At 41.5% G+C, this 21,801-nt stretch overlaps 1 protein-coding gene across 6 annotated transcripts in view; it reads right to left on the reverse strand.

Annotated features, from left to right (window-relative positions):
• Positions 1 to 21,801, reverse strand: part of FOXP1 (forkhead box P1) — a 391,142-nt gene that overhangs the window by 218,111 nt on the left and 151,230 nt on the right. For 4 of the 6 annotated variants that reach the window (XM_037384993.1, XM_037385002.1, XM_037384992.1 and 1 more), the window contains exon 3: positions 8,134 to 8,199. The gene's annotated coding sequence lies outside the window, so the exon portion shown is untranslated. Of the gene's footprint in view, positions 1 to 8,133; positions 8,200 to 13,566; positions 13,646 to 15,285; positions 15,410 to 21,801 lie in introns of those variants that run through there. The other 2 variants (XM_037384995.1, XM_037384994.1) reach the window with 2 other exon arrangements.

Genomic DNA, 21,801 nt, shown 5'->3' on the forward strand with positions numbered 1-21,801 from the left:
ACTATGGCTGATCTGGATGTATTTCAAACCAAGTTAACCATGGCAGCTTACGAAGCGGTAATGCTCCAGCTGGCCTGCATATCATGAACATATGAAACGCTAACTACACAAAAAGAGAACCAGTGAGCACATACTATACATGTGGGATTTACACTACACAGACGTTGGATTTGAACTATTCACACAATTTTTAGAAACTTACTACAGGGTTAATAAAGTCTGAAAAAAATGAATGCTCTCAAAGATTCAAGATGTATACTTTTTTAAAAATAATAACTGCATTTTTAAAATTCAAATTATCTAAGAAAAAATATTGCCTCATGCACTTGAGTCTCACTCAAGAGGAGAAATTTTAAAAAGCCAGAGTCTCCATTTTTAAACTATATTCTTTCAATTATTCAACCTTCAAAAGGAGGACAGGCCAGACTCCTTTTAAATACATGAATACATATCCAGATAATTCTTTCAGTTTTAAATAATATTTTGTCTAATTAATATATTTTTCCCCCTCCAAAACATGTATTTATCTGTTGTGAAATCAAACGCAGAAATTAATTGTTTTACAGATAGCAGAGAGTAAATAACGAGTTTGGAACCTTGCAGTCTTACCCTGGCAATTTGTCTCATGTAATTGACTCAGCAGACATGCTTACAATTTCTTACAACTTCTACAAGACCTCCTGTGAGCTTATTTTAATGTTCTCCACAACTGAGCTCAGAGCTTTGGACACTGTAAGCAAGTAGTACCAAAAGCAATCATCTCTCCCTCCTTAAAACAAAAGGCAACAAACAACAAAAGCACACATTTTTTTCTCATTGGACATCAGATCTTAAAGGAGGATAAACACGTGAAAGAATTTGCACTTTTTCCGAAGTATTTTTTCTATTGTTTTCCAATAATAACATTTTTAACAGAATCCAATTTGCATTCAATAAAGTTTTAAAAACAAAATTTTCCAAATAAAAATTATCTTTCCAGTTATTGGAATAAAATTTAAATGGGGGATGACAGCAATAAAGCAACCACAATCTGTAAAAATACCTGCATCATGACATTTTTCCAATTTAAAAGGATTTAGAATATCCCCTCCCCCCCCCCCAAAAAAAAGGAAACTGTCTCATTGCCTATATTATTGATTTATGCTGTTGTTGGCTTTCAAATGTAGCACTTTTTATTTCTAAGATCTTTACAGACAATTACTAATGTCACAACTGCACACCACTGTTCCATTGGTGGAAGTGCCCCAGCAGCAGGAAATGCTGTGCCCTTCCACAGACATTTCCTTCCATCAGTGGGACCCACTAACCCTTAACATGTCAGAAGATTAAATTAAACACTTGTATTACAACTAATATGGACAAACAGGGCCTATCAAAAATAACAAAAAGGGTACGACAGGGGAAGAAAGCAGACCTTGTACCCACAAAATGCTTTTTTAAAAAAAAATAAAAAAATAAAAATTCTACTTAAAAAATAGAAAGAGATCATCACATTTCAACAAAAACCTATTTTGAAAAGCTGTATGATAAACTACGGATATTAATGGTTTGCAATGGAAATGACGTCAGAGTCTTAGTTACAAATATCCAAATGTTTGTGCTACCATACTGAAAAAAATAAACAGTGAGCTCAGAGTCAGAAATTACCCTTTTGAGCAATTAAGCAGTATTACACAAAACACACTGAAAAGTATATAGCCAGCAGAGGTGGGAGAGCCCCAAATTAAAATTCACAGATTGCACTGAGAGAAACACTTAGCAATTAAACATCTCAGAGGTGGCGTCTGAAGTTCCTGCCATTAGCAGCAGTGAAAAATGCTTTCATATGTTGCAATGAGAAATACAGGCAGGCAATCAGGGCCAAAAACTTACTTTTTTTTTTTTTTTAATGCCTTGGCTTTAGTATGAGCTACCAAATAAAAAGGGTGGCCTCCCGTAATGCCCACTGACATCACTGGTCTTGTAACAGTCACTGTAAAATATGGTTGCTACTGCTGTAGGACAACAACTTAAGTATGCTGGAAGACATACTTCTGGTGTGGTTGAAGGCAACAGGCATGACCTTAGAGATGACCAAATAAAATACAAAATAGGCAGTAAGAATCTATTTCTGGTATCATTTTCTCACATTTCTGGATTTTATAACATAGGAACATGCACTGTCTTTGAGACAGGAGTTTTCTAAAGGCAGGTTTCAAGCCTGCACATCTACAAGCGGTTCTGGCCCTTTTGCTGAGAGCCAGGCATAGCTACAAGATGCTAACAGACAGCCGTGATGTGCAGTAAAGCCCATCAGCCTATGTGCACCAGCAAGCGGCAGCTGCCGCTGCATCCACTGGCCCAGCAGCACAACTTGCACAAGGGCAAGTTTCAGCACAGCTCTTAATTCAGAGTTATTTGCCTGCTTCAGAATGAAACCTTGAAACTGGATCTTTCCATCCTATTTGTTTTTTTGGTTGAGACTGAGCATGAGTTCATGAGCTGTCCGACCTGTAGCCTGTGCCTGCGTTCTGGAGTAACGAGGACTGATGCCGTTCCTACCTATGGCATTCTCAATTCTTTCCTTGCTCAAGCTATGATAAAATGCAGCACATCCTCCTGACACATTATCCAGCTTGGTCTTGAAGAACCAGGCTGGAAATCACATAGTCTGCATTGCATGGTGTATTATGAGCCACTTCCTTGATGCATCTGTAGTTAGGCCAAGTTAAAGGAAGAACATAGCAATTTACCTGTTGAGCCACAGTCTGCAGCAAAGCTGCAATCAGGATGAGAGAGGAGAGGTTGTTCATGGACCAGTGATGGCACAAGAACAGGCTCCAATATTCCCAACACAGCTTTTACAGCACCCTTTCCCAAATGGCTCGGGATGATGAGTCCAACCAGCTTCAACAGCACTACTCATCACTGCAACAACAACAAAAATCCCTCACAGGTGCCTAGCATGGGATGTCATGCCTCCCACTTAGGACGCACACAGCTTACATTTCCTCATACACAGAGGCTAGTGGGAGAAATTCAAACACCTGCCCATGGCAGGGATGCTGCAGCCCTGAGCTCCGTGATGGCACTTGCCAATACAGCCATTTTTGCAAGAAACTCATTAGATGAGGAAGGTTGGGCCTCCTCTGATGATAGCTTAGTTTAACAGAACTCACAGCACTTTTTAGCAACTGGCAAACACCAGTGCAGCCTTTATGGCTATTTACTCCACAGTTACAATCTTCACATGTTGGGCCACTTTCAGTATACCCCAGTGTGTTTGATTTGTGGGTACAGAGTAGGCTAGTGGTTTCCAAATCCAGAGGTATGAATGAACCACTCAGCCTGATGCTTCATGTTCTTCACCGATTTGAAATGGATGATGGTACTCTGAATGCATGCTAAGTAATACAAATCAGCACTTGCATTTTATTGAACATCATATTGAGCATCTACCTAAACTAGGATTATGCAAAATATTGGCCAAATCTTGCTCACTTTAGCTGTCTTCATGAAGACCAGAAGGATTTGGTCCAAAAGCATCAGGTAAGAGCATCAAAATCTGCTAGTATCTTAAAACCAAGAAACATACTCTTCTACCAACCCACTTGAAGATTTATAATACATTAAGGAACATTAAGAAGAAGAAAAAGAAGCAAAGCTAAATGGGCCAAAAGCAAACAAAAGAAACATGTTCTCTTGAGATTGCTAATGCTGGCAGACAATAGCGCAGAAAGAACTCCTCTGACAGATCTTTGAAGTCTTCAATACAGCATGCTAGTGGTCCATATTAATGAGATTTGCTCAAATACTTTTTAAATTATTCCAAAATGTCTTAATCTATTTTCTACATCTTCTTGACCCAATTGCTTCAGAAAACTCACAGCTTCACTCATCTCTGGGCTAAACTTTTCATTCAAACAAGCATGGTCCTCAAGCAGTTTATGTTTCCAAAGGCCCATGCGCAACCTTTTTAGGGTTTACCCCAAAACATGCAGGTAATATTGTAATTACTAGAGATTACGGAAACACTGTAACACTGCACTGTACCTTTCAGTTTGAGTAACTCAAAAGTCTTACCAAGCAGGGTATTACAACGTCTCCCAACAACCCAAAAGTAAATAAATCCAGTCTTAGATGTGGCCTGACAGACAGTAACTACTCCAGCTGCATGACTACCATGCCACCAGCAAGTGAGCAGCAGGCATCAATGGAGGTCTCCCAGATCCCCATTTCCTGCTGGGAGTGATACAAGTACTCATGCAAAATGCTTCCAGTACAGCTCTTATGTGATTTGGGCCTGTTGCAGAGAGAACATTAGAAAAATGTCCAAGAACCAGGCTGGCTGCTCTATTACAGGCTTTCTTACAAATGCACCCAAGTCACAGAAACCATGTCCAGAAGTAGTCGCGCACCACATCTTCTAGGAATGATGGCTATTTCTGCTCGGCGATATGTTTCCACACCAGTCAGTCAAAAGCAAGAAAAGTCAAGGTGCCAAACTCAGTAAGGCAAATGTCACCCTACTAGCTTCCCACCGCCTGACTTGCAAGCATCACTGCCACCCAGCTGGTACAGAAAACAGGGGTAAGGACATTGCCAGCACTTCTGGAAAGTCACTAGCAAGGAAGAGTGCTGGGGAGAAACTGCATGCACTGTTCAGCCCTTCGTAAACAGAAACTTCTCTGAAAAAGTTCGTTCCAGGGCTTTCAACTTTTGCCTGGAGCTCCTCCCGCTACAGTCAGCAAACAAGTGGCCCAGCAACATGCCAACACGGTTTCAGAGTGATGTCCCTTCCTCATGAAACAAAGTGGTGGGACTACTGGGGAAAAAAATGGGGGGTTTTGGTCCCAGAACCATTTTGTTTTCCACATAGACAAACTGCTCAATCCATTTTTTGTATTGAGCTTAGGGGGGGGGGGAAAAGTCCTTCTGACCTTGCTCCTGGCTTGAAAGAAAGAGAGGAGAGAATATACACATATAAAAAAAGTTAAAGCTCAAACCCACAGATTTCTCTGTTGATCACCTCATTCAGTTCCGAGTTATAGCAGGCAGCTTCTGTTTTATTATCAATATTTAATCAGCATTTAACTCTGACAAGCATTAGGATTTGAAATTTTAAACTAAGTGCAACTTCGCTAAATCCTTTGTGTTTTTTTTTTCTCCGTTAAAGGTTTTCTAAAGGATTCTATCTTGCTATCTTAAAAGTCTGCATGTGTCTTTTGTTATCAATAATGTACAACTTTAGCAGCATGTTTTGTACTTTTCAATTTTTCAGCATGCAAGCTATCCCTGATTTACAATGCTCACTGAATGGTGTTTGATTATTGAAAATGCTTTTACATACATTTAAACAAATGACTGCTCCTGGAAAACTAACACTATTGTCCATCATTCCGTAAAAATACATTTCCCCTCCCTTCTTCCCAAATCAAACATTTCAATTCAGATTCTTACTTTGAGAAAAAACTGGCATATAATTAGGCAGTGCTAAATAAAGGAGAATGTAAACATCTTAACTCTGAAGGTTTAACCATCAAAGCCCCTTGCTGTATCTATTCTGTTATTCGCGCCTCCATTCAGAGCTCTTTGGAGCTCAGAAAAAAAGAAAGCAAACAAAACACGCGGTATAAAAATCTATTTTACCAGCTCTGTGCTGTATCCCACTCCAGATGCCCGAGGCCAGGCTCACACGCAGTGCTGGGACGCCTGGGGCCATGCGGCCGCTCCTCAAGGAGTACAGAGTCCTGCTCTGTAACTGCACTGAGCGGCTTAACTGCTAACTCAGAAGATGGGATTTCACCTGAAATTAAGCTATCAAGCAATTGAGCTCAAACTCAATCAACCAAACCCTTAACCTTCCCTGTTTCAGTGGCACTGCTCTAATTAGGACTCTATCACTATTTCCATTACTATCTCCTATTCTCATGGTTTATTATCTCAGCAGTTTCAATTCTCACCCAGTTGAAATTTGACATCCAGTTTCTTGGACCACATATCATTCATTATGGTTTATTTTATGAAATATGTCGCAAGATCATGGACCGATCCTGCAGCAAATAGGTTTCCGTGGAAAACTGGACCCCTTACTGCAGTGCAAGCAGGACAGAGCCAAACCTTCTCAGAGAAACAAGTCCTAATGTTAAAGGACACATTGAACAACTTATTTTTTCAAGTCAAGAATTTTGTGGTGCAGTTTGAAAACATGTGCTTGAACACATGTCCTGCTTGCACGCACTGTAGCTGACCCCCAGTTCTCTGGTGCTCAGGATCTTCCCAATGAGCCTGGATCAGCTTCTAGAAGAGAGAGTTTGGCTAAACCCTACTTACCACCTCTGCCCAGGGGTAAGGGGTAAGACTCAATAAACCATACTCGGAATATCAGACTGAAAAATCTAATGGTCTTTTCCAGTGATATAATCTATGAATCACCCAAACTGCTTACTGCTGAAGGATACACTCCAGAGGGTGTGTCTGGCATTCATGGCGTCCTGATGGCAGCAATACAAAATATTGTCTGCTTTTGGAGACAGCCTACAAGCTTCAGGTGAGTCTAAAGGTTGTGTTCTGCTTTTACCACAACCAGAATTCCTAATTTTCCTGGGCCATGTAGCATCATGGCCACGCAGGAACCATGGCTGCACAAGAACCCCATTAATTCTGAGGCCCTCTGATGCACCTGGGACAACATTTTTCTGTTCCTCACAGCAGCTCAAAGGGGGAACACCACTGCTAGGCAAGGACCACCATCTCCTTCAACGGCAGGATCTGCTTCTCCTTCAATAGCTGAACTGCATCTAATACCTCTTGGGCTCCACCATAAAAAAACAAGAATAATGTTCAAATCTTGAAGACAGGCGTGTATCATGCAGCTGACATACACCATTGGCATGGCCAAGGATTGCAATGTTCACTTGAACTTCAGGAATTTCATCCTCACTAAATAGATATTTTTGGCAACAAAGAACTGAAAAAAAACCCCACATCATCCTCAAATCTATTTTAATTTAAAACAGAAGAGAACAGGGACATTTTTTTCCCCTTGAAGTACATTTTAATAAAATTTAAAATAAAAATAGCTCCAATTCACTCCAATGCATTTAGTCATTCTGTAAAATTCTAAGTTTAAAATGAAATCACCATTTTATATTCAAACAAGGTCAAGAGAACAGCACTAACGAGCACTGACATCACAGCGAACAGCAGCCACTGCTCAACGCTTACATCAGTGTTGCTTGTTGCTATGGTGCTTAACCGACTATTAATTTCTGAAAGAAGGTGATTATAAAGCAGCCATATGAACCTCAGTCAGATGACACCCTTCAGTACCAAACACTGATCTGCCGTTACTCTTCTCTTCTGCAAGTTAATTTTGTGAATCACCACTTTTGTGATGTTAATATTCCTTTCCAACTTGAAACTTTGGACCAGAAGAGAGGCAAGGAGTTAATTTAGAAGCAAGGGACTTTCACATTGCTTTAAATAAAAATCATTTTGCAGAAAGTGATATTTCTTTCCTTTTCGCTACGCTCTGAAAGACTAAAAAGCATGTGTTTTAATTTTTGCAGTGATAATAAGCAATCAAATTAACAGCTAAATTCTGCTCTCCTGCTCTGCTCGACATGCTGCTGTAAATCCAGAAGTGTCTCAGCCTGGGATGAAGCAGTGCTGAAGCAGACTTGACCACTCCCCAAGGATTTGCGCCAGTAAGGGGACCTGGCTGTGGGAATATGCCGCTGCAGCTCCCAGTCCAGTGCCCATGGATGCTGTGCCACAGACTTGGCCAAGTGGCCACCAAGACCTGCCAGAGCAGAGTCTTGCCATTCACACAGAGGCTCTGTCTGGTTACCAAACAGCCTTCTCGGAACATGGCTGAAAGCCAGAAAGTGCATCTTTGTGGCCTTGCTCCTGAAATGCAACAGGATTCCTAAACCACTGGCTTCCCAGGCAAAACACAGGTTTAAGGCACAGCGGTGGCTCCAAAAGCTTAGCTGCAAAAGCTTAGCTCCAAGCCCAGCGCTGCAATCTTTACCCACACTGCCAAAAGAGCTTTTACTTGTGCAACTAAAGCACGCTCCTGGGGTTTGCAGGATCAGATCCTTCCTTCAGACATGCTTCAGAAGTTGTGTGCAAAACAGTATTTGTATTTACCTTCTTCAGTTGCTCCTGTAAAGCAATCTTCAGTTACAGCCACCCAAAAAGGCCACTCTTGTTACCCTGCAGAGAAAGAAGGTAACACAACGTGACTGCTGGGTCAGTGTCAGCAACAACACCCGAAGCATTTTCACTGGCACCACGTTCACAAGTACAAACATAAATAAAGCAACAAAATGAATCTAATCGTGTTTAATGGTGAATGACTTTCAGAGAGAGTTAATAAAAACAATCAAGTCACAGGACTGCTGCTTATCAGTACCAGCCAGTGCGAGGCTCTTCAGTTCAGCACGAACAACTTGGTCTTTGGGAGAAAAAAAAAAGAAGAAAAAAACCCCATGGAGATGAGACATCTTTGTTCTCTAGCATAAACTTTCTTAATCTTGATGTCTATCAATCTATTTTCAGTTTGAATAATAAATGAGTTCAGTTCTTTGTTTCAGAAATCTCACTATTGTCTGAATGGGTTCTCCTTACTTAAGGCATTTTAAGACCATTTGTAACCACTGCTATTTTAGCTTCTGAATCCTTTCTTTTTTCTCATCCTTTTCCATAGAGACACAGTCCTAGATGAGATTTTAAAACTAGCTGCATCTTCCTAATTCAAAAAGTTGTTTACTATCTTGGGATAGCTCCTCGTTAAGCATTACCGAGAGCACACCAAGTATGCCAAGGTGGTAAGAGCAATGGGTATTAAAAAGAAAAATAATTAAAGTGTATCTTTATAAAAAGTAGGAGGGAGAAAACAGGGAGAAAACAGCACGTGTAGGGTTTTTTTTACCCTGTATATTACTGCATCTTGTGTACTCTCTCTTATGCAAAAGAGTATGTAATCTCTTAAGAAACATGACAATCTGCCACTTTCTGTTCATGTAATTGGGATCAACATATGGTACAAGAGAAAAGAAAAACATTTGTTTATTAATTTAGATCAAGTTACTAACTCAAACCACTAACAGCATTCAGAATTAATTCCACATCAATTGACCAAATACCTTAATAGAGTAAAATTACAACAATTTCAGTGAAATGTTGATCTTCTGCTGCAGGGGTGCAGAACAATATGTAATACAGACAGAAAGAAATATGCAATAATCTGGTGACACAGATGACATCATATGAAACGGAAAGTCAGTGACATGTGTATGTGTAAGAGCTACGTGAAACTCCATTTCATAAAATTCACACAGCGAAGTGGAGTTTTGGGGGTGTTTGTGAAACTCAGCAAATGGTAAGTTATGCTATTTACATCAGTAGGTAAAGGTTTTTACTGAAACAGTAAAATACCAACCTCTGGGAAAAATCAGAATCTTCATTAAGTTCTTTCAAAAGAAGATGTACTCGTTTGCCATTTATTTTGGAAAAAAAAAAAATTCACAATGAGAATGAACCACTACTTTACAATTGAAACCCGGTTATTTTTAGCCAGAAAAAAAAATAGATATATACATATATTACCTTGAGACAAAATGAATATTGGTTTTAGCTGTGCTCACTGGCATTTTATTTTATTTTATTTTTAATTTTCATGTTTTGAGTGAGAAGCTTTTCACAATTCTTGTAATGCAGTACTGGAAGATCAGGCACCAAAATTTGTATGTTTGCTGTATTGGAAGCGCTGTGTACTTGGGTGTACATGAGTGAGACACTCCTGATTCTGCACGGTAAAGGACATAACACTACTCCACCATAACAGGTCAGGTCTCACCTTCCTGAGAGTATGTAAAACAATACATCTTTTATGTAAAATACATGACCTTTGACATACGATGTGCTCTTAGATTAGCAACAATAAAGGCTTTTATCCTGCTTTGCTGCAGGGGTTATCTTGGATTTGACACTTTAAACCTCTTTTCATATTTATCTGGTTTATAAATTTTCTGGGTATTTGGCAGCGAGTTCCTTATTTTGGCAGTATTTTGCAAGCAGACTTCATTTCTACCCTGAGTCTTCATGATAGTAAATGAACCATCTTAAAATGTACTTTTTAAGGAAACTGCTGAAAATTACACGTTTGCATAAACTGTGCTACAATATCTCTTTTGGCAGTGCTGTAAAAGGCAGGTAAGGTTTTCTAAACACATTTGTCATCTGTGAACTGAACAGGCTCCATGGAAACCCAGTAACACTGGCCCACCGTTAGCTGGTGGGAGACCAAAGGGGTCTACCGAGGGCAACACATGCGGAGGGCTGAGGAGGACTGCAGCTCCTTTCACAAATCACTCCTTGACTGACAGTCGGACTGCTTTCGTTTCTGGTTATCTGGTTGTCAGTCTTGCTATATGCTACCTGGCTTTCAAAAATTTGGGTGATATACCACTGAAGTTAAAATGATCAGCAGAGACAGCTGTTCCCACCTGTGAAAATTTCTCATTAATAGTCCAAAAGTTGAGTATCTCAAAACATAGAAACACAAATACAGACTTTCCTCCTGAAAATGTTTATATGGGTGAGCGAATTGATGTAGCCAACACACATTCCTTCCATCATGCTGTCTTTAAGATAAACACAAAGTACCATCAACACCGTAAGTGTGTGCGTGGAGCAAACAAAGAAAAAATCCCATCCTACCAAAGCAAGACACTTCACTATACTCACATTTTCCCCCCAAGGAGATGATTAAAATAGAAAACCAAACCACAAACAAAAAATCCACTTTGCGAGCACCACTGGTTCTGCTGTCTCACAAGCAGAAGGAAGGTCTCCAAGCGCCCCGCAACACCAGCCCCTCAGCTCAGCTGGCATCCCACACAGGGGGCAGTCTGCAAAACTACAGGCCCTGCTCAGATTTTACTAGATATTCCCGAAAACATGATATTTTTTTCACCAGTGCCTCAGTTTACCCACCAGCGAGAGAGGTAAACACTTTTGTAACACATTTTAAAAACCCGGGATACAAGATGCTTTAAAAAAAAGATGCTCTCAGCAGGATTTTGGAAAGACAACTGGTAATACTCTTAAAAAGACCATGAGACCTGAGCTAGTGCCATAACCTTTCCTGCTGACTTTAACAGAAAGCCCCCCTATTGCTGTGGATCAAGTCCTACCTATTTACCTGGTACCAAGGGACCAGACAAAAAGATCAGAGGCTTTGCCATTATACCTGCTGTCGGGCTGGACCTTGCCACTCCTTTGATCCCACAACGCTTTTTTGATTTAGTGGTCTCCTCCTCCACGGCAGGGAGGTCATTCCAGGGAGGCTGCAGGATGGAGCCCTAGCTCCAAGTGATTACTGCAAAGCCAAATTTAACCAATAATATAAAGAACATGCAGAAATAGTGAGCATTGCAGAATGGAAGTCTACTTAAAACAGTAACGTTTTTACTAATATCTAAATGAGAAGGGCCTTGAGTATAGCCAAGAATAGATTAACAAAGACCTTGATCCCACACAAACTGGCTGTGAGTAATTTTACACAGGAAAGTAGAACACCAGTTGAGCTGCTCCCCTGCTTAGAATTACACATGTACATTTTTTGCCACTGTCCCAGCCTTGAGAAGCCTACAATTCATTATTGGAAACCTAGAGTCGCAGAAGAATCTCTCCTTCGCTACCTAGGAAGCAGACTTCTTTTTTTAAAAAAAAAAGAGAGAGAGAATACACACACATCCCTGACAGCACAACAAAAAAATGTTTCTGAAATTCGATTTTGATTCATTTTTCTTGTATAAGACCAGAGACCAGCTAAAACGTATTTAATGTGTCTGATAAAAATATTTACTACAAGACTTCCTGAAAGCTTTAAAATATCAAAACTTGATCACCAAAATAAGCACTTCTGTGCAGCAATTTCTTCTAAATGAAGTGTACCATAACCATCTAATACAGCTGCTTCTTTCCCTTCAGAACTCCCTGAGTCACACATTCAGCTGCACACAGGCTGAAATACAAAATATGTTCTACTGTTCTCGTAATTATTATTTTCTTGTCCTGTGCAGGAAAAGACGTAGTCAGTGATCTTGTCAACTGTACATTTGTAAGAGGACACACACACACACAAAAAGTTTTTCATTTGGTGTTTTGCTAATGCTGAAAATACAGGATGTACACTGAGCATGAAGAGCAACATCTGGTACCATGCAGGCTTGCGGGCCCGATCCTGCACACAGGTTACTCTTCCCACCCCATGCGCTCAGTCTGGTTACTTGCACTAACACATTCAAATCATATGTAGGATCGCTTTGAGAACAGCCGGTAGTTGTCTCTTCAGTTTTGCTGTACCTATTTTATTTTCAAAGGGGTATCTAGCAACCTAAACAATATATATTAAACTATATCTTTTAAATAATCTGAGGGAGAAGTATTTTTTATGACCATTGTCAAGGTGGCTACTGTTTATCGGGCAGCACCCAGTAAATCTCCGAAGGGACGGTACAGGAGATTTTCTGTACTGGGAATATTATCACCTCCTCGGAAAGTGAAAGGCAGGTGAACGGTGAAAGTGTGAGGGACCAAGTGCACTTCTTCCACCTCGCTCCGAGGAGGGGGAAATGGATTTGGTACAGGCCAAAAGACAGGGATGTTAACGCTCGCTACCTTGCTGCTTCTCGGTGGAAGGAGGGAGCAAATAGGACTCTATTCTCCTTCTCAGGCATTAGCAGGCTGTCCAGAATCTCTGGCTGGTGCTTATTATTTATTCTAAACAGAAATAAAATAAAAATAAATAACAGCACGAGGACAAAGCTACGCACGGCACATTTTTCGAAACAGTATTACCTCTCCAGTCCACTGTAACCTTGGAAAAGCGTAACTCAAGGTAAGCCAACGCTAGGGAACTGATCGCGAGCCATTCTTCCCCCGCTTTTTAACAGCTCCCGCAGGAAACCCGGGCGCAGCTCAGTTCACAGAGAACTTGGGCGCAGCTCGCTCCCGCCGAGCCGAGCCGAGCCGCGGCGGCCGGGCTCATCCGCTCACGACGGCGCGGCTGCCGCCGAGCGCAACGCGGCGGGGGCCTCCCGCGGCCACCGGCGGCCCAGCCCGCACCGGGACCCCGGGAGGCGCCGGGCGTGCCGAGCGCCCCGGCCGCCGGCGGGAGGCCGCCTCGCCTCCCTCAGCCCAGCGCCAAGGAGATCAAACGCTGCCGCCCGCTCCGCGCTCGCCACATCTTCCCCGCTTCTTAACATCACCCTCCGTGCCTCAGGGCCAGCCTCGGCGTTCCCTGCCGCCCTACACCCGCCCCTGGGCGCCCGGCCTGCCCCAGCGACCGCGACAGCGCGGCGGGGAGCGGCCCTTCCCCGCGCCCCGTCAGGCGGCGGCCCGGCCGCGCGCGCCACGCCGAGCCCGCCACTTCGGGGGCTCCGCCGCGCGCCGGCCGCGGGCTCCCCACGCGCACCCGCCCCGCGCCGCCACCCGCGGCCCCCCGGGCGGCAGCTGCCCGCGCCCCCCGCCCCGCCGGCCGCCCTCGGCGGGGCCCGGCCGCCTCCCGCTTACCTGACAGGCGAGCGATACTCTTGGTCATGGTCATGTGAAAATATTTTCGAGGTATCCTTTAACAGGCTTTAAATATTGAAGCCTAAAAACAATATTTGCTGTTTTACCTTTGAAGCTTTAACAAAAGCTTTGTTTTAGCATTTACCTCGGTGTGCAATAAGAGTTAATAATCAAATCCGTCCCAACCCCCACAAATGTTAAACAAAAAGATAAAAGAAATGCAAATAGCTATTGTCATGGAAAGTTAAAGTACCTGTCTGTATTTTTAAGTGAAAACTATTATCTCTATCAATCAAAATTTAAGAATACAATAGCACTAATCACACAAGGTGCTTTGACTGAGGTACTTTTCCTCATAAAAAGTTTTTTTTTTTTTTTTAACTGGTGCATAAAAGTAATACACTTACAATTAGATATGGTATTTGTAATTTTGTTATTAAAAACCCTCAGCAGTCTTATTGTTAATAAATGCCTCCGAGTCTGTAGGCTGATTTGTACCCAAGAAGACCAAAGTCCCTACATATTTTAATAAGGTTGATGAAATTTTATTCAGATTCTCACACTTTCCAACATGTGGTGGAACAGCACACTCTTCTGTTTGAGAGGAGTTACTCAAACGAAGGAAATAGTTAATTGGTAACCAAAACTACTACTACTGGCCTCACTGCACATTTTCCACATTTCTCCCAATGCTGTCTGTACTACAACCGCCTGCTTTGAAGACGTGCCCTTTGTCATCTTTTCTTTAATTTTTGATGCCAATTCCCTCTCGTCGGACTCTGACGTTCTCCTAATACAGCATATATTACGTATACAGCATATACATTGTGCAGGCACACCACGCGGATTTTCTCCAAAGTCATTTTTAAAACTAATTTGTCCAGGCTGAAGCAGAAACCGAGCTGCGCAGTTAATAAGTGCAGGAGCGAGCACTAGTAATTACACCTATACTAAAAGAAAGAGCCCAAGATTAAAATATCTATAAGTAAATAGTTAAGCCAGGATGCCATTATGCAAACTCTGCTCTCAGGGAGGGATGTCTCCCACACTGAGGAGCAATAGGACTGTCATTTTTTCCCCCTGCAATATCAGGTTTCCTACTCCACAGTTCTGGTACTCTGCATCATGGCTAACATCTCTAGTGTGCTATTAATATCAATGAAGAGACGATTCAATTTCCACATAAGAAAAACCTTCCTATTACAGCGCAGACATTCTAGTGAGGACCCTTGCGAAGGAAACAATAAAGACCAGAGCACTGGGTGTTCCCCCCCCCCTTTTTTTTTTCTTTTTTCCTTTTTTTTTTTTTTTCTTTTTTCCTTTTTTTTTTTTTTTCCTGCTGCTGCTTTTGCAGTTCTGCGTTGCACACTGTTTGAAAGCTTTTAGCTAACAATGGAAGCATTATCTTCAGGATAGTTACAAAACAGGATTTGTTAGTACAAAGAATAATAACACTGAACTCCCCCACCCCCCTACCCCCACCCCCCCCCAAAATACCTGCCTATTGCAATACGGCATTTAGTACTTTATTCAGAAGTATATTCCAGAAACACCTGTATTCTTGATGCAATTCCCTCCAACAAACTCCCCTCAGCGGACCACGTTTGCTTACGGAGCTTTGGACAATTAAAAAACAACTAACAAACAAACAAACATTTTGTGCATTTATAAAATGGAACAGAAACAAAAGTATCTTATTCTACCGGAGTGCAAACTTACCCATTAATGAGGAAGAAAAAGGCTTAGAGCTGTACAGTAATTGCCAACCAACTGCAGAAAGTTGAGAGTTTGAAAACACTAAAGCACTTTTGACTATCCAGCCTTTCTGTGCTTCAACACTGGCTGCAGCGTAAGGAAGGACTGAAGGTATGTGGTCTAAACACAACAAAAGCCACTGCCTTACTCTAGATTAAATATGCAGGAAGAGGCCCCTTTGCATAAACACAAACACTCAGCAAATGAGTAACTGGCTCAAATCAGACGCCTGCTGTGCATTCTACCTGTCCTGATCTCTGACAAGCTACACAGCTTGTTTAAGGGGATAGGAGCTACAAAACCAAATCAAATCATAGCGCTAAACGCTTTGCTCGTATAATAGTAAATAACAACAGCACCAACAACTCAACGCCAAACGTTCATTTCTAATCTAAGCATTGCTCTGGCAAAGAGCTGAATCGTGTGCGATGCCCGCTTTGGCTCAGCCACCCATTTCGCCAGAGCAGAAGAAACACAACCAAACACCACCTGTAAAATTAATTTTCATTAACTGTATTGAAATCCAATACGTTCCTGGCCTGGTCTTTTCTTAATGAGGATGTACAATTAATACAGAGGCTTCTGGTTAAGTTAACAGAGTGAATCTGAATTTGCTTGTACTGTCCCTGTTTTGTTTACTATATAAAAGACATTTCACACACAGACCTTTTTTAGCTGTTATGAATCACTGCATAATGCACACATATTTACTGGTTTATTTGGGGAAAAGGAAGAAATTTCTGAAGTTTCCCTTAAAAAGATAATTTTCAAAATACTACTCTCATAAAATGACCCCTCCAAACTATATTTACGTCAAAAAACCCACAAACAACTAGAGACTGTGATAACCACCAAGCATGTCTAAGCAATTATTATTATAATCAAATATACTTAATTATATACTGTGATATCCTCTCGCTTCTAGAGAAATAAATTATTTTTCAGTCTCGTTTATCCTTCCATTCCAGAAATAGAATGAAGCAGCACAATTTTAAAGCAATTGGAATTCACCAGTGTCCCTTCCTAACTTAAGGAGTCAAATCACATTGACCTCTTATTGTAAGTCCTAGCTACATGTTGGTTTTGGTAATTTAATTATTTTTTAATAACTTGCAGTATTAAATGATTGCCATTGAAACACAAATAAGATTATACTCCTTTGCCTTACTCTCTTGTGCTCCAGACTACAGCGTAACATGGATAACACGACTGCATCCAGCACCGAAATTTCATTCTGAAAGAGCACTTACACACAGGCAGACACAGGAAGATTTGGCCTTTGAAAGACGCAACACATTTACTGGATTCTCAAGCATGTGCCACCGATTATTTCAAAGGATACTGGATATAACTCACAGTTTTAATGCTGTTCAAGCATGTGCAGTTCCACTGAGCACTCGCACAGTATGGAGTTTTTACTTTTCCTTGGATAAACTCACCATGTTAGAGCACAATGAAATTGCTAGCATGAGCTAGTCAAGCCTAACAGGATAAAAACGCTCCAACAAAAGAATCCTGCAAGAAATTTTAGAGCCCCTGTATCATTCACCATTTTTGCATTGAAATGACCTTCCAAATAAGGTGTCAGATAATACGGTTCACATAGATGATAGTGATCTAACCTTGATGCAAATAAACCATAGTACAAAATTTAATCAGTATATCACTGTGTAAAAGCCTTTGTCCATCCCAATGGAGCTTCTAATGACTGTTTTGGCAGTTCTGGCTGGTAGTTATGCCTCCCTGCTCATATATATCTCATACTGGTTGAGCAAGCTAATGGAACTGCTGTTAGTGGAATCCAATATTAATACCCTGCATCATGCAAAACTGGATGCAACTGAATATATTATACAATTACAGGTAGCATCTAATTCCATAGGTATTAGATACTGGGCTCTGAATTAATATTTTAATAGAGAAACTGAAATAAATACTATGTTTCAGGTAAGATATCTATGAACTCTGGATCTCCCAGTCTTCTTGCTGTAAACCTACCCTATACTCACACAGAACAGACATAGGACCCTGACAAAAATTGGCAGGCAAGCTTTAGATGCTGAGTGACACATACTGATGCACAGAGTCAAAGATGTCATCTTCATGCAAGCTCCACTAGTTATAGGCTTGAGAGAAAAATGAAAAAAAAAAAAAAACCAAACCCAAACCAAAAAACCCCACAAAATAAAACAAAAAAAGGGGGGGTGGGGGGACTGGAGCGAGACCTCCAAAAAATAAACAGGGTGTACAGTTTCAAAGGCTACAGACACAGACATTTCATTGTTCAAGCCAATTATCAGTGGAAAATAATAACAACAGATGGATTCAGAGTCACTGACTTTTCATATGCACTTCATCTCTGCACAACAGATGATGAAATGCGAGAGCTATCTCAGAAAGGCAAAACATCTTTCAGTAAAAGAACTCTATACTCCAGATGGGGACCTTCTAAGGCAGCTGATTATCTTCTTATAATGTTGTAAGATAGACTTACTAAAACATTTCAAGAACTGATCAGATAGGATGAGCACAATGGCATCATTATGAGAAGTAAGTCGCTTCGGCCTCAGACTTGTGACTGAACTAGTTGGAGATTTCAATAGGGTCTGAGCTGCCTGTTCCCCATTTTTGCATCAAGTACCGGTTCCTTAAAAAAGGGCCCAAAGCTGCTGCCTGCAGGCTGGACAAAACACGGGGGTCGGCTTTGCCTGGAGAGGGGATGCAGGCGCAGGGCCACGGAGTCAGCAACTGCATGAATTGGTCCCCAATAAAGTCTTGCCGTGTGAGCGAGGCAAGCCCCCTCGCCTTCTGCAAGCACACTATTCCACACGGGGAGAAAGGCAGAGGGCAAAACATATTTACAAGCACGACTGTTTCCACTATAACTGCTAGATGTAGAGGGACCTCGTCATCCAGGGGCCTAGAGAAGCACTATGAAATAGGAGCAACCTCAGCTGAGTCAATGGAGTTACACCCATGAAAACTGGTGTAGGCACAAATAAGACACAAATTCTTTCTTACAAAGCCTTTACAAAAACTCATCTTTTTTTATGGGAAATAAAAATTTGCTTTCAAAGGGAAATAACAAATGCATGTAAATTTCGGTGGTTCCGGTGATAAGCAGTTCCAACAAATGTCACACACACCCAGTGAAGAACCACCTACCTAGCACAACCTTCTCCCACTCAACCTGAATACCACAGACTATGTGTTTTTGGTCACAAGAATCAGGTACACCACAATCTCAAAACTTGTTTTTTTTAAAAAAAAAAAAGTAGTGGAAAAATTAGCTCATTAATCTTTAAGACAACATTTATTTAATGGAAGAATACTACATAAGTATCGCATTAAAACGAACTGGTTGCCATTTCCAGTTTCTTCTCTAAAACACTGCAAGGAAAATTTAAGAAATGACATGCTCTGTAAATCAGTATCACATACCAAGGGGTAACAATACACAACACACACACACTGAACTTGCACCTACTGCTAATTTATTTCACAAGTTACAAAATATTTCTTAAGTAGAGGGCTGTTGGCTTCACAAACGTGAAGGGAAGAGATGAGTTTGCGGGCACAAAGCACAGCGTTTCCCCTCTTTGTGAAGTACTTTGTCAAAAGTAAATTCACAGGGGAACATACGAGCAAAGAGTAAATTTTGCCCAGGGCAAAATTCTGCAACTGCTTTAAGAAGCAAACAAGAACACAAAAGATGTGTAATACAACCATCTGGCTCTACTCATGCTATATCAATAATCCCCAAAATTTATCCCCACCCCCTTAATCAACCCACACTGATGCCACAAAACCAAATGGCATCACTTATGCTTCCTGCCCATCACATTTTGAAATGATATTTAATATGCATACAGTACATATTTGCATGTTAATCAATTTCTTTAAGAAAAAAAAAAATATGCTTCTTGAGCTATTAGTTCTGCTTTTTCTACTTATTCACACTGGGATTTCTAAAACCACCAAGAAAGTCCTTGTGGTAAAGATACTCTCATATCGACACGGCGTCTCAGGTATCAGGACAACGTACCGGTCAGAATTTCAATCTCTTCTTCTCTCTAGTTTTTTGTCACAGTGTGAAAATAGCAGAGTGTGAATAATAATGTGCCAGCAAAATTAGCTGTTCAAGAAACACGGGTAAGCGATCAGTTTTGAACTCGAGGTTGGATGCATTTGTAAACGGCACCCTATTTGGGATGCAGGGAAGGAATTACACAGGGGAATCGCGGTATTCTGTATGTCTTTTCCATCTAGGATTTTGAGTATTTGCACCAATTATTTCAGGATACATCCCATCCAGGAGCCAACCTGCTCGTGGAAGAGGAAAATGCAGAGCTCCTGGTCATGGATGGAAGATAAGCCTCCAATGTGTGTTGGCTGCACGGCCTCTCTCCCTTCCCAACCCAAGCCCGAGGTAGAAGACCACCCTGGGATGGACAGGCAGAAAGACAGCCAGGCAAAGTGACTGAAAGGGCGGCCCCATGATTGTTTGGGGTTGGCTTCATTCTGGGGGGAAAATCACCTGCGTAACCATCGTGATTCATACCGTGAGCGTGCAACGTGAAACCGGTACCAAAAACAACACTTCAAAGAAGGTCTCTCACCGGTGCTTTGGCGACTGACGGCCACGGCCCCGGGCGCTGACTCAGAGCTCTTCTTCTTAATCCACTTTTCTACAACAACATACTCCAGCCCAAAACCTGCCTCTCCCCATGGCTGCGGCGGGCTGGCACCCTCCCCGTGCCTGTGAGCTGCCCGGGGGGGTGCACGCTGCAGCGTGGATGGTGCCCCAGCCAGCAGCCCTCTTGCCCCGCTCTAGCACGAACTTATGGTTGTTACATAGGGAAGGAGAAATACAAGCCCTGAGCGCTCATGGCATAGGCAGAAATGTTTTGCAGCTATTTTCTTTGGAAATAAGCGTATGTATAGCGGTTATGTCTGCTTCTACATCCAGACTACCAACCTGAGATCACAAACACTTTGTTAATTTTTTTTTTTTAAAATCCATTTTTGGATTGCTTCTGCTGTTTCTATGGCTTGACTTGTACAGCCTCTTTGTAAGAATTGAAAACAGTCTCCCACAAACACAGGAATGGGCAAATGGTTTAGAGAGCTAATCCACACCTGGGCTACGTAAAAGGGGCTCATATTTTCCAAACAGAAACACAACCCCTTTTATATATGAACCAGATTTGGATCCAAATGCTAAATCCCTTCACCACATCCTACGCAGGGCTCAGCAGCGGTCAAGGGGAGCAGCGGTGGGTGGTGGCTGCACCCACGATTCTGCAGGAGCACCAGCTCCATCCCGATGGCAAGGCATGGACGAGGAGACATCGCGACATTGCACTTGGATGTGAATGGCAGACCCGTCCTTGGTTACACCATGGTTAACGCAGGGTAATCCCCATCCCGCGCACGCCTCTTACAGAAGAATCTGGCCCTGTCTCGTTACTCTTGTTAGAAAAATGAAGGCTGTGACAGAAAATAGCTGAGAACTACATCTTGCCGATGCCAAAATACAATAATAACATGTTCAAAGATTTAATTTAGAAGACTACAAAGTCTAGCTCATACATCATAACACCTTGAAATAACACTTTAAGGTCAAATCCTGTGCATTTTTGGAAACCACCAAAACATAATGAAGTTTTACTTAAACACAGCATTTACATTTATAACGCATTTCAGATTCTTCAAGTAAGCTAGACCACATGCTAGGAAAATGTACTTCCCACAACATACAAATTAAGTCATATACAGCCTTCCCTCCACGGGCTGAACAGCCACCGGCACAAATGGAAGTCCTGTGTACGGATCAAAGGCAGCATGTGGACCTCTGAATATGATTTTTTTTTATTATTTTGTTTTTAATTGGCAAAACATCAAATCCCACTAGTAGTTTATTTTTGTTGCCTTCCTTGCCCCTTTTCTACCTCTCCCACTTATTTCACAACGGAACATTTTTAAACCACTAGAAATCTTTGTGGCAAAGATGATGTCATACTGACACAAGATCAGGTGTGAGGTATGGTATGAATAAATACTTATCCACAACCGCATTTAATTTTCAATGGTTGGGCATCAAGAGACAAAGAAGTTCTTATGCAGACATATTAACTGAGGACTTAATTTTAAATGGTCTGCATTTAAAAGCGCAGGAACAACACATAGTGCAAGCCTAGAAGAAAAAGAAGCAAAAAAAAACCCACAAAAAAACCCAAAACCTCTTGTACCTTTCTTCATCTTTTTGGGAAAGCAATGCACAGCTCTAAAACTTACTGCTCTTCACAGTAATAAATACATGGTGCTTGATTACTTCATCTTCTAAGTCACCGATACCATGCAGGATAATTGTACTTTATGCACTGGTAATAAAAACTCTCCCTACGAAAATAAATATGTATTTTACAGTAATCAAGCAGGAACTAATTTTGTACTTTTTCACAAGTAGCCATTTACTTT

Source organism: Falco rusticolus, chromosome 4 (genome assembly GCF_015220075.1).
Source record: "Falco rusticolus isolate bFalRus1 chromosome 4, bFalRus1.pri, whole genome shotgun sequence".
NCBI classification, from domain to species: Eukaryota; Metazoa; Chordata; class Aves; order Falconiformes; family Falconidae; genus Falco; species Falco rusticolus.